The sequence below is a fragment of the Cervus canadensis genome, chromosome 8 (assembly GCF_019320065.1).
Source record: "Cervus canadensis isolate Bull #8, Minnesota chromosome 8, ASM1932006v1, whole genome shotgun sequence".
NCBI classification, from domain to species: Eukaryota; Metazoa; Chordata; class Mammalia; order Artiodactyla; family Cervidae; genus Cervus; species Cervus canadensis.
Window position 1 is genome coordinate 58,983,896 of NC_057393.1, and position 11,243 is coordinate 58,995,138.

At 53.7% G+C, this 11,243-nt stretch overlaps 1 protein-coding gene across 1 annotated transcript in view; it reads right to left on the reverse strand.

Annotated features, from left to right (window-relative positions):
- The window catches only part of ZMIZ1 (zinc finger MIZ-type containing 1), a 171,653-nt gene extending 165,885 nt beyond the window's left edge, over positions 1-5,768 (reverse strand). Inside the window, exon 1 of the mRNA XM_043476403.1 lies at positions 5,694-5,768. The gene's annotated coding sequence lies outside the window, so the exon portion shown is untranslated. The remainder of the gene's footprint in view (positions 1-5,693) is intronic.
- Between the last annotated feature and the right edge of the window lie 5,475 nt (positions 5,769-11,243).

The following is an 11,243-nucleotide window of genomic DNA, read 5'->3' on the forward strand; positions in this document are numbered from 1 at the left end:
AACCCCAAAGCCCAGTGCTGGATGTGGGCTGCAGGGAAGTTGGGGCTCAGAGGGGAATCTCCAAGTGAGTCAGTGACGGGCCTGTCGGGGCCTAGTACCCACAGCAGTGATTCTGCAGCCAAGAGGCCATGGCGCAGTGCAAGGGGCATCCGGGGTCACACACAGACATGAAAGAGTGGGGGAAGGGGGCATCTATCCAACCTGGTGGGAGCAGCTCTGTGTTTGGTCTGTTGTTGGGGAAAGGTCTGGGACCCAGGGTCTTCTGGCTTTGGAGGGTCTGTGCCTCAGATGCTCTCCCAGAGCAGCAAGTCCGCCACATTCACAGCCCCAAGACCAGCTGTCTAAGGGAGAAGGAAGTCATTCACATCTCTTGACAGGCAGGGTTGAGACCTGGCTCCCGGGGGACAGCTGCTGGCTCTGTGGGTGTCTGTGGCTGGTTACCCGCCTGCCCTGACCTCAAGGCTGACCTCCGCCACTCTAGCAGCACGGACACCCACTGCAGAGGCACCTCAAGAAGGCCACAGAGAAATGAGGGGTAAGGCTGAGAGTTCTCAAATGAAAGCCAGTTTGGGTCAGTCTCCCTGGCCAAGCTAAGCCCTTCTTCATACATTATCTTACTGAATACTCACGACCTTACAAGATAGGTGACATTGTCACCCCACTTTATAGATAGCAACCTGAAGGTAACACTGTTAATAAGGGGCAGATCAGAACCTGTACCCAGAGAGTCCACATTTAGCAACCACACTCTTAGCCAGCTCCCTCCGTACCAGGGCCAGGCCCCCAGCACTGGGCAAGGTCCTTCTACAATGTTCCTCCCAAGGCTTCCGAGTCCAGGCCCTGGGCTCACCAGGGATGCACAGTCAGCCCGCCTCTCATCCTCCGTCTGTCCCAGGCACACAAGGAAGCCATCCCTACACACAGCTTCTATGAGGGTCTATAGGGTGGAAGAAGAGGGTGGAGGGGTGAGGAAGGAGAAAAATTGGGGAAGGGGAGACTGGCGATGCAGAACAGGAGAGAGAGAGAGGGCTAGAGCAGGGGGTGGGAGAGGGTGGAGGAAGACAGAGAAGGAGTGCAGAGGGAGGAAGAGCGAGTGCCAAGAAAGAATGATGGAGAAATGGAAAGAAAAGGAAGATGAGGGAGGTGGCAAGGACAGGAGGGAGGCGGGGAAAGTGGAAGGAGGGAGACACAAAGCCAGAGAGAGCAGAGAGGACTAGGAAAGGAAGGCGGAGCAGTTACCAGAGGAAGAAGGGAAGAAGGAGAGGAGGTGGAATGATTCACAGGGAAGTGGCAGGGGATGAAGGGAGCAGGAACAAAGGAGGAGAGACAGACGGGGTCAGGGAGGGAGCGGGCCTTGGAAAACCGAGAGACAGAGGGAAAGCAAACCCGCCCACCCGAACATTAAATACCTAACAGGAGATGACAAATCAAATGGGAATTACTGCGGTAAAAACATAATTAGAAACTTGATTGAAGTTAAACAGAATTTACATAACACTGCAAATTAACTTTACACGGAAACTATTCACTGGGAAGGCAATGAAAAGGCATTTCATTAGTAATCTATATTTAAACAATAGGCACAATGGAGCCTTCTGATGAGGAACTTGGTGCCTTCAGCCCGAGAGAATGCCAAAGTCTGCCGGAGAACAGGAAGGCAGTGGATGCTCCAAGAGAAAGTGGGCAGGGTCCAGGGTGGGATCCCCTGGCCTGCAGATGGGGGGGAGGAGCTGGGTGGACACAGTGGGCCAGATCAGATTCTGGTATAAGTTCTGCCCTGGGCTTGCTGTGTAGTCCTAGGTGAGTGTCTCACCTTCTCTGGGCCTTTGTTTCCTCATTGACAAAATGAGACTGTTGGAAAGGTGGTTTACATGAAGGTGCTTGCAAGTCTGGATATTCTAGGTGAGCCCGGGAGATGGGAGAAGGCAGGGCTGAGCATAGACTTGGGGTTCAGACGGACCGGTTCAAAGCTCCATCCTGCCAGCTACAAGCTGTGGCATCATGCAAGCCTCTTCCTCTCGGGCCCTGGTTTACCCATCTGTTCAATGGAGATAAATTCACTGCCACTTGAAGTCGCCCAGGCAGTGGAAGGATTTATCGGGAGATTGGGTGGGGGCAGGCTTAAAGAAAAGTGAGTCTAAAGGCACAGGATTACTTGGCCCATCCGCCTGGCACACTAATTAGATTACCCATAGCCTTCTGCCACCGGCCTGCCACTGAGCCACACAGCATAGAAGCAGCTTCCCACGGATCCCCTGGTCCCCATTCTGGAGTCACAGCCACACCTCCCCAGGGCACTGGCGGGTCACCAAGTCCCCACCTGGCTCCATCGTGTACTCTGTATGGAGAAGTCTCCTGGGCCTTTGCACATCAGTCGTGTCCGACTCTCTGCGACCCAATGGACTATAAAGTCCACGGAATTCTTCCAGCCAGAATACTGGAGTGGGTTGCCATTCTCTTCTCCAGGGGATCTTCCCAACCCAGGGATCGAATCCAGGTCTCCCACATTGCAGGCGGATTCTTTACCAGCTGAGCCACCAGGGAAGCCCAAGAATACTAGAGTGGGTAGCCTATCCCTTCTCCAGCATGTCTTCCCAGGCACAGCAGGCTGTGTTTGCTGAGCCAGAGGAGCTGGCCTGTGCTGCTGCCCCACCACATGCCCTCCCCGCACCTCCCATCCCATCTCACGCCCTGTGGAACCCTTGCCTAGCCTTTCTGTCTGCAACCTTCCCTGAATGAGCCTGGTCCCTCTCTACACCATGAGCTGAGTGCTGGGTGTGAAATACTGCAGGTGCACCAAGGCGGATCCTTCTCCACCCAAACACGCATGCGCTGGCCCACCAGCGGCAGTGAGCACCTCTGCTCCGTGAGTGTGAGCGGGCAGCTCATAGTCCAGGAAGTTTCTACAGTTTCTTTTAAGATACAGGATCCAGGCAGTGCTTAGAGATTCAGTAGGAAGCTGTTGGGTGCCCTTGCCCTGCAGCAGCTCCTGAGCTGCTGCCTTGAGCCCTGTGTTTTCAGACAAGTGCTCCAGCTGAGGGGGAGGTCTCAGGGGCCCAAGAGACCTAGAGGAGTGGTGGGAAGTTGGGGGAGGTTGGCAAAGGTTCTTAAAAGAAAGTACAAAGTATAAGACATCAGCTGAGATCAGGGAGTGCCAACCAGGGTGACAGGGAGGGTCCCCGGAACATGAACTTGTTCACAGCTCAGCCAGACACCTCATGGGCCCTGGCCTCTGTGTGGCCAGGTGTGGAATGGGGAGCTGCTTTGGTCCCCTGTACCTCTCCAACACTCTTCTCCAGATATGGCTCTGTGACTGAGGTCTCTGAGCCTCTGTAATGCTGTGACAACAGCATAGAGACATCTACCTGGAGAGTCCTTTCCCTGATTTGCCAGCAAAACCTTCCTGATCCACGAAGAGCCTGTCCCCTCAGTTCTCCTCCCTCCCTCCCTGACTGCACCTTCTCCATCTCCTTCATGGCCTCCACCCCATCTTCCCTCCCTCTAAGGGCTGGATGCCCCATGACTCAGAGGCAGGCGTCTGATGCGCTCTATCTGCACTCACTCCCAAGATGACCTCATCAGCTTGCAACACCATCTATACATGACAGCTCCCACATTCATATCGCTAGTCGGGACTCTCTCTGCCTCCCAGACTCATATATCCAACTGCCTTCTCAACCTTTCCCCTTGGATGTCTCAAAGGCCTCTCAAACCTAATGGGTCTAAAACACAGCTTCTTGGCCACACTCAGCCCTCCCTGCCGTCATCCCCTGCTGAGGAAAACAGCCACCTCTTCTCCCAGTGGCTTCTTTCCCAAACCCAAGAGCCTTCCTCGACTGTCCCCTCTTCCCCCGTCCTCCACTTCTAATCCACCCACAAGCCAGTCTGCAAGATCTTTGAAATACAGACTTTGACACTTCCCACTGTTTCCCCTGCAACCGTAGCCCAAGCTACCACCACCTTCCACCTGGATGTGGGCAACAGCTTCTCAGCCATCTCCCTGCCCTACTTTTGTGTGCCTAGGTGAGTGGGTCCCCCAGGACTTCTCTGGTTGCCCCTCCTACCTCTCACTTCCCTTCTTCCACGTGCATCCCTACCACTTCCTTGAACATGCCAAGGGCGCCCCAGTTCACTCCCTCTTTCCACTCATGTCAATGTTCAAATGTCACCTTGTCAGAGGCCTTCCTTGATCATCCTTTGTCTAAGAACACTTTATCCATCCTGTAGGCTCTGTTTCTTGACTCAGCTAATTTCTCTTCTTAAAACTTAGCATCATCTGACATGACACAATCTTGTTTTAAGTATTTACTGTCCGTGTCTCCTCATGAGAATGTACACGCCATGAGGAAGGGGAGTTTTGTCAGTCTTATTCCCTGCCAGGTCTCCAAAACATCAAGCAGTTCTCGGCACAGAGACTTTCTCAATAAACAACTGGAGCATTAATAAATGAGCAACACCACCTCCCCTGGAAAGCACTCCCCGAATGCCTGCCTGTAGAACCAGCATGTGGCTGCTCCTCCCTTCCTCACGTAGTCTCAGACACCACAGGGGCCTCGAACACTGACCTTAAGGAACTGAGCCTGGCTCTGAGATCATGGATCAACCTCTATCACAGAGCGCACCATCTCCAGGGCAGGGCTGGAGCTGATCTATTTTCAAAACCCAGCCCTTAGCACAGGGCTGGCCTGATATGAGTCAGTGTGTGTTTGATGTGTGAATTCATGAGTAAATACATGGTCGGAAGAATGGGTAGATAAAGAGATGAATGAATAGATGAGTGAATGGAAGGATGAGTGGGGTGGGAGGATGATGGATAGATGGATGGATGGGTAGGAGGAAGGTTGAGGAGGAGGATGTACAAATGGATAGGTGAGTGGATGGATGATGGGTGGATGAATGGATGGATCCCACCATGGGCACACAATAAAGACTAGTGGTTTATTGGGCTCAACAGCCAGACTTCTCTGGTCAGACCTGCAGTTCAGTAGACGTATAGAGACTGATATAGCAAACAGGATAAAGCAGAATTGCTACAGTGCGGCCAGAGCTTGCTGTGTGACGGCAGCAGGCACATAAACTTGCCTGTGCCTTGGTTCTACAGTCTAAAAATGCAGATGGTAACTCTTGCCTGGAGCTGCGAGGGAGATCACTTTGGAGTTGAAATCCTGCCACAAAGGAGACCACAGCCACATCTCCAGTGAGACACATCTTCAGTCAGGGCTGCCCTAGAAAATCCTTTCTTCTCAAGCCCTGTCTGGCCCTGCAGACCCTATGATTTTAATATTACACCTCCAAGGGCTGGGACCCTTGGCTCTGCTCCCAGGGTTCAAACTGAGCTAGGCTGAGAAGATGGCTTAGCTCCAAATAACAAGGAGGCGCAAGTGATTCACAGAATGGTAGGGGACCCATTTTAGAGATGGACAAACTGAAGCCCAGAAGCATTTTGTCACCCATCCCCCCACCCCCCCACCCCCGAAAAAATAGAGGCTCAACCAGAAGCATTTTGTACTGAACACACACAAGGCATTAATAGAGAAGCTCTGAAGGCTGGGCAGGAAGGGCTGGGTGAAAAGGCTGATAACTCCTGCCCCATCACCACCCACTGCCCCACCTCACCCCAGGCCAGGTTTTAGGTGAAGGTGGCAGTGCAGCCCGGGCATCAGGCTGTCAGGTTACCCTGACAAAGGTGTTACCTTTCTTGCCCTGGCAGGGGAATGATGGACGGTGGCTCTAATCCTCACACCCCTTGCAGCATTGGTCCAACGGGCCTCCTCCTCCTCGTCCTGGGTACACGGGGAGAGAGACAGGACGCATGTGAGCAGCCAGAGACACATGTGAGCAACCAGGGACGCAGGTGGCAGCCCACTCTCCCCACCTCTGTCATCATCAGTGGTCTAATCTTGGTGGCCTCTTAGGCCCCGTAAGCATGCCCCAGGATGCCTGGTTTATCAGAGCTGGCTATCTTCCCCACTCTGTAGTGCTCCAGCCAGCAAGCCAACTCCTCCTGGTGGGAGTCTTAACAAAATGTGAAATCTATGTAAGTTTTGTTTTTTCTGGGCTCGGTGGCTTTATGTTGTTGTCTTTTTCTTCCTGGTGAGAAAGGCAGAGAGCCAGGGCCTTCCTGTGCAGCCCCAGGCAGGGTGACAGGGAGAAGCTGTCGGGGGGTATTTTTAGCTGGGCCTCTAAGCCCGTGGTGTACTCTTTGCGCTGTGCCTGGCTTCGGGGAATTATCTCATACGGCTGGCCAGCCGACAGTCACTTTCAAAGCCACTCTTTGACCCCTGCCTGAATTCTTTCCTCATTATGAATTGTTCACCAGATCCCAACACTTGGGAGTCATTCTGTGTCCACCTCCTTGGAAAACCAGCCTACTCCTGCCTTGTCCCCTCCTGCCTGTGGGGGCACAGTTCTGGAGGAGGTCAAGAACCAGAGTTTAAAGCAGAGAAGAGCCCTGGTGTTGCCCAAACTTCAGTCCTTCTCCTACATACTGCATGATTCTCAGTTCAAGCTGAGTGCTATCTGTATGACAACTTAATTAATATTTGCCTCTACTTCAACTCATTATTATTATTTTTTTTAGCTCTAATGAATCTGGCCTTGTCCAAAGGGATCATATCTGTGAAATCATTGGTTTGCTAAGCTAGTTATACATTTCTAATATACCTGAATAAGGATATAAATAACAAAACAAAAATATATGTTCTTTCAAGTACTCATTCTAGAATTCTGTCACAGGTTGCCAGAGTTACGTGGGCCAAGCTTTGGCAAACTCCACTGTTTATCATCCCTCTCCTTGTAAGGGAGGAGAAAGAGGCTGGGGGGAGGGGTGGTTGGTCAAGCAAGCCCAAGAACTGGCTAGCAAACAAGGCCCAGGGAGGTAAAGGGGTCGAAATCATGGTATGCTGGAAGCTCTTGGTACTGTTCTTCCCAGAACCAGGCATGACCATTCCTTCCAGTGAATTTTGCTGTGAGAAGCTAGCTGGGTGGACACAAGGCCTGTTGAGGAACTTGGTCTCAGGATGGGATGTTCCCACTGAGGGCTGCAGGCTGTGCAGAGCCCCAGGGTCCGAGCATCCTCTGTGTCTTTCCCCAAGATCCTCTGCGGCTCTGGTTCACCTCTGCCCTCTTCCACTGGGCTCCCTCAGGCTGGTGTTGGTCAGTAGGGGCTAGACGCTTAATACCCTCTCCAGTTAGATATGGAAGCACAGCGCGTACCCCAAAGCCCCGCTGCCTGATCTCTTGCTCCTCGGCCCCTGTGGGCTCTTGGGTGGCCCCTGGCACTCTCTGGGCCTGAGTCTCCTCGTGTGTGTCCTGAGGGGCAGATCCTGGTGATCTCGGAGGCCCTGCTGTGCAGCTCTGGGGTTTCACTGAACTTCTCCATCTCCTCCAGCTCTGCCCACAGGTTAGAGACCCCCGACTGGGCCCCCAGCCCTCCTGTGCCCCAGCTGTCCGCCCCTCCCACCCAGAACAGGATGTGGGTGTCAGGAGGTGAAGGAGAGTGTGGGGTCGGGGCGGGGAGTGGCCTCAGGACTCAACTTCCTGAAGCCTGATCGGTTTACCACAGTCAGTTGGGCCCAGGACCGCACAGCTGTGAGTTATAAATGTCCCTGTCAGAGCCTGGGCTGAGAGGCCCCGCTGCTGGCAGAGGCGCCAAGACCCAAGGCGCCCACTGCTCTGGGGGCCTCCCCAGGCAAGGGCCCATCCTCCAGGAGGCTCCCCCACTCCCCACAAGTGCCCAGCACTCCTGACCTCTGGGCTCTCTCAGCTCCTCCCTGAGACGCCTCATGCGACAGGGTCTAACCGTGCCCACTCTCTACCCCTCCAGGTGCACATCTTGTGGTTCCAGCTACCTCGAGAGCTCTCGAAAGGCAGGGGCCATCCTGAGTCCCCACCTACCTGACACGAGACCCAGGGACTGGCACACAGCCAGCCCCACCGGTGGCAGCCTCTGCGGCAACTGTTCCTACTCAGCAACCTGCTTCCCACGGCCCCAACCGCTCCCTGTGCCTGCCCACCCAGCCCGCCCAGGGTGGAGGAGGGGAGGCAGGGGGCGGGCAGGACATCAGCCCGCAGTGCAGGGGCACTCGGACCCACTTGGCACCTGGACTCTGCACATCCAGGGTCTCCATCAAGAGAGGGTCCCATTCTCCCTGCTTGCCCTCTCTGGGGCTCCCTTGACCTGGGGTGCAGGGTACAGACTGCAGTCTGGGGTGCATACACAGCTTTAGAGGGTAAAAGGCTAGGTTCCTCCAGCCCCAAAGCTTCAGCCATCCTCCTGAGGTGGCCAGGTCCCAGAAACACAATCAAAGGTAACAGGAATAAGCAGGGGACAGTCCAGGTTTGCAGGACCTGAAGCGTAAACTATTTTGGAGGTCCTCTTTAGAAATACATGTACAATTACATTTTTTTCTTTTTTCCTTTTTTTTTCTTTTTTTTCCAAGGGATGTTAGTTCCCCGACCAGGGATTGAACCTGGGCCCCCAGGGAAGTGAAAGCACAGTCCCAACCACTGGACTGCCAGGGAATTCCTGACACATACATATTTAGAATGAGAAAGGAAATAACAAATTCCTAGAACCTTAGGAAGTCAGGCCCCTTTAAACAATTTACCAGAAATGCTTACACAGAAATGATCGTGGTGGCAACCTGTGGCCCTCCCAGCTGCCAGCAAAACCCCACCTTCACCCAGGCGGTACAGGGGTGGGGTCAGGAGGCTGACCTTTCCTCTAAACAACAACAGTGCTAGAACTGCTGATAATAATAACACCCAGTATTAATGGATCTTATTCGGTCGATATTCTTCTAAGTCCTTTATGTGAGTTAAGTCCTGTAAGTTCAACACAGCTTATGAGGTAGGTACTATACCTATTTTAACACATGAGGACACAGTCACAGAAAGGTTTGAGAAAGTAGCCCAAGGGCACACAGCTAGGATATGAATCCAGACAGCCTGGCGTTGGGGCTCTTATGAGCCCTCAACCATTCCTCTTTGCAACTGCTCTGGAGGGTCCAGGGCTTTCCCCTTCTCTTGGAGGCTCCAACAGCAGCAGTGACCATGGGCTGACAGCTAAGCCTCCATCTGATTAAGCCATTCATTCATTCCATGCAAATGCTTATACCCAGCACCAAGATGCTGTGAACACGCGGGCTTCCTGTTTGCCTTGCTTGGCCCAGGAAACTCTGGGGTCCTCTCCATGGGCAGAAGTGGGCCCCCAACTTGACCCTCTGCGACCAGGGGGTGGGAAGAAATGGGTTGGCCTCAGTGAGACCCCAGCAGAGGTGAGAGGTGTGGGGTCTGCTGGAGAACACCCTGCAAGCTCTCCCACTTCCTCATTTACAGATAAGAAAAAGGTGGCTTGGAGTGGAGTGACTTCCCGAGGGTCACCCAGCAAGTGGGGACCCCCTGTGAGGCTAGGGCTAGTCTCTGGAGGGGCAGGCCAGGTGGCCTGCAGCCTGGGGTGGCACAGGCCTGGCGCTGGTGGGGACAGGCTGGCCAGGACCGGTGGGGGAAGGAGGCCCCCTGCCTTTTGGCCTCTTCGGAGCAGCGCCTTTGTTCTCTCTTTGTTTTCCATCTGCCAGGCCCCCGCCGCCTTCCAGGCTTCCCCTGATTGTGCGCAGGGCAATAAAAGGGCAGATGAGCGGGAGATCTCTGGCGGCAGTGGGTCACCTCGCACAGACACGGTGGCGGCGGGTAGAAGGCAGAGGGGCCCCCCACCCCTGGCCCCCAGGCCAGGACTTGGGCTCACCACCAGCTACACAGCGCGTTCCTCTGAGGAGTTTTGCACGTGGCTCTCAGAATCCCTTTGGCAACCCTGGGAGAAAGGCACGGTGACCTCACGATCTACAAAGGAGGAGTATGAGGCTGCAGAAAGCAGTGGTCAGGACCGGAACCGTCGCCTCGGGGATTTCCAATGGGCCAAGCTGACCCTGGCCCCGACCTGGTCAAAGCTGTTCTCCCTTGCCATCTAGAACTAGCCATTTTCAGACTGTCGGGATCGAGGAAGACAGAGGAGAGGGTCATGCAGGCTCTTGCGCACCAATACAGGGAAGCCGGTCTGGCCAGGGAGCCCAAGAAGTCACACGCTCTACTTCCTGGCCGTCCTGAGACAGAAACAGTCCCGGATAAACTGCCTCTGAGGGCAGAGGTTTCCTCTGCCGGGGGCTAATTCCACTGGCCTTTGGGCTGGGAGAAGGGCATGATGCAGGGGCACTGTCGGCCCAGCCATGGGGTGGGGCAGCAGTGGCCTGCAGGCCAGGGACTGGCCAACCCTGCCCTCGAGTCCTTGCTGCTGACCCTGGACTTGCCACCTGGCCCCTGACCTGTGTTCTCAGACCCTCTGCCAGTGTGTTCCCAACTTCAGTTACTAGAAAATTTTAAATCATGTCAGATTTCACCTAAATCATTTACTTATTGTTCTCTAAATCACTGAACCAATCGCATTCTTTTTATTTAAACTCATCTAAAGCAATATTGTCTGTGAAATCACAAGTTTGATATATTAATTATATTTGTTCCTACTTCACACTGAAATAAATGCATGATGTTGAGATTTGAGATTCAGACCCTCACACAGGTCCTAGTAGTCCACGGTGTGCAAGGCCAGGACTGGGAGACAAGGCGAGCCTCAGTAAGTGATGTCAGGAGGATCCGAGTCCTGGCTGGATGGGAAAGTGTGAGGAGGCAGAGGTTTACAGAGGGCATATGGAGGGTCTGGTTTGGGCCATGGGCTCAGACCAGACTATGTCTTTCCTCCATGTGGGCTGGAATTTGGTCCAGATATTGTTCCAGTTGCAAATAGAGGCTGCAAATTCCTCCTGACAATACCTCTATACTGAGGGAGTGCTGGAGGGGAAACCTAAATGCCTGGGTACATCTCTGTTACTGGAGTCTTGGGTTAAGGACTGACTTAGGGATGCTGGACCTGTCTGAACCTGTGTCTCCATCTGTACAGAAACAGTGGATAAGCCAATGGTTCCTCCCGGCTCCATGGGTCAGACTGAAGCCCTCTTGAGCCCTGGTGACATCTGGTGATCCAGAGGACCCCTAGGCCTCAGACAGACCCTCTAAACATGCAAACAGACCTCCCTGGGCCCTTTCCTCCCACACCTGATCAGGGGCCTCAAGCGGCATCTGGGGTTCAAAGGGGAGACAGGGCAAGCCTGTGTGACAGCTATAAAATTAGATAATCAGCTAATCACCAGCAAATTAGCATCCCATCTTTACATAGAACAAATATAGTATTT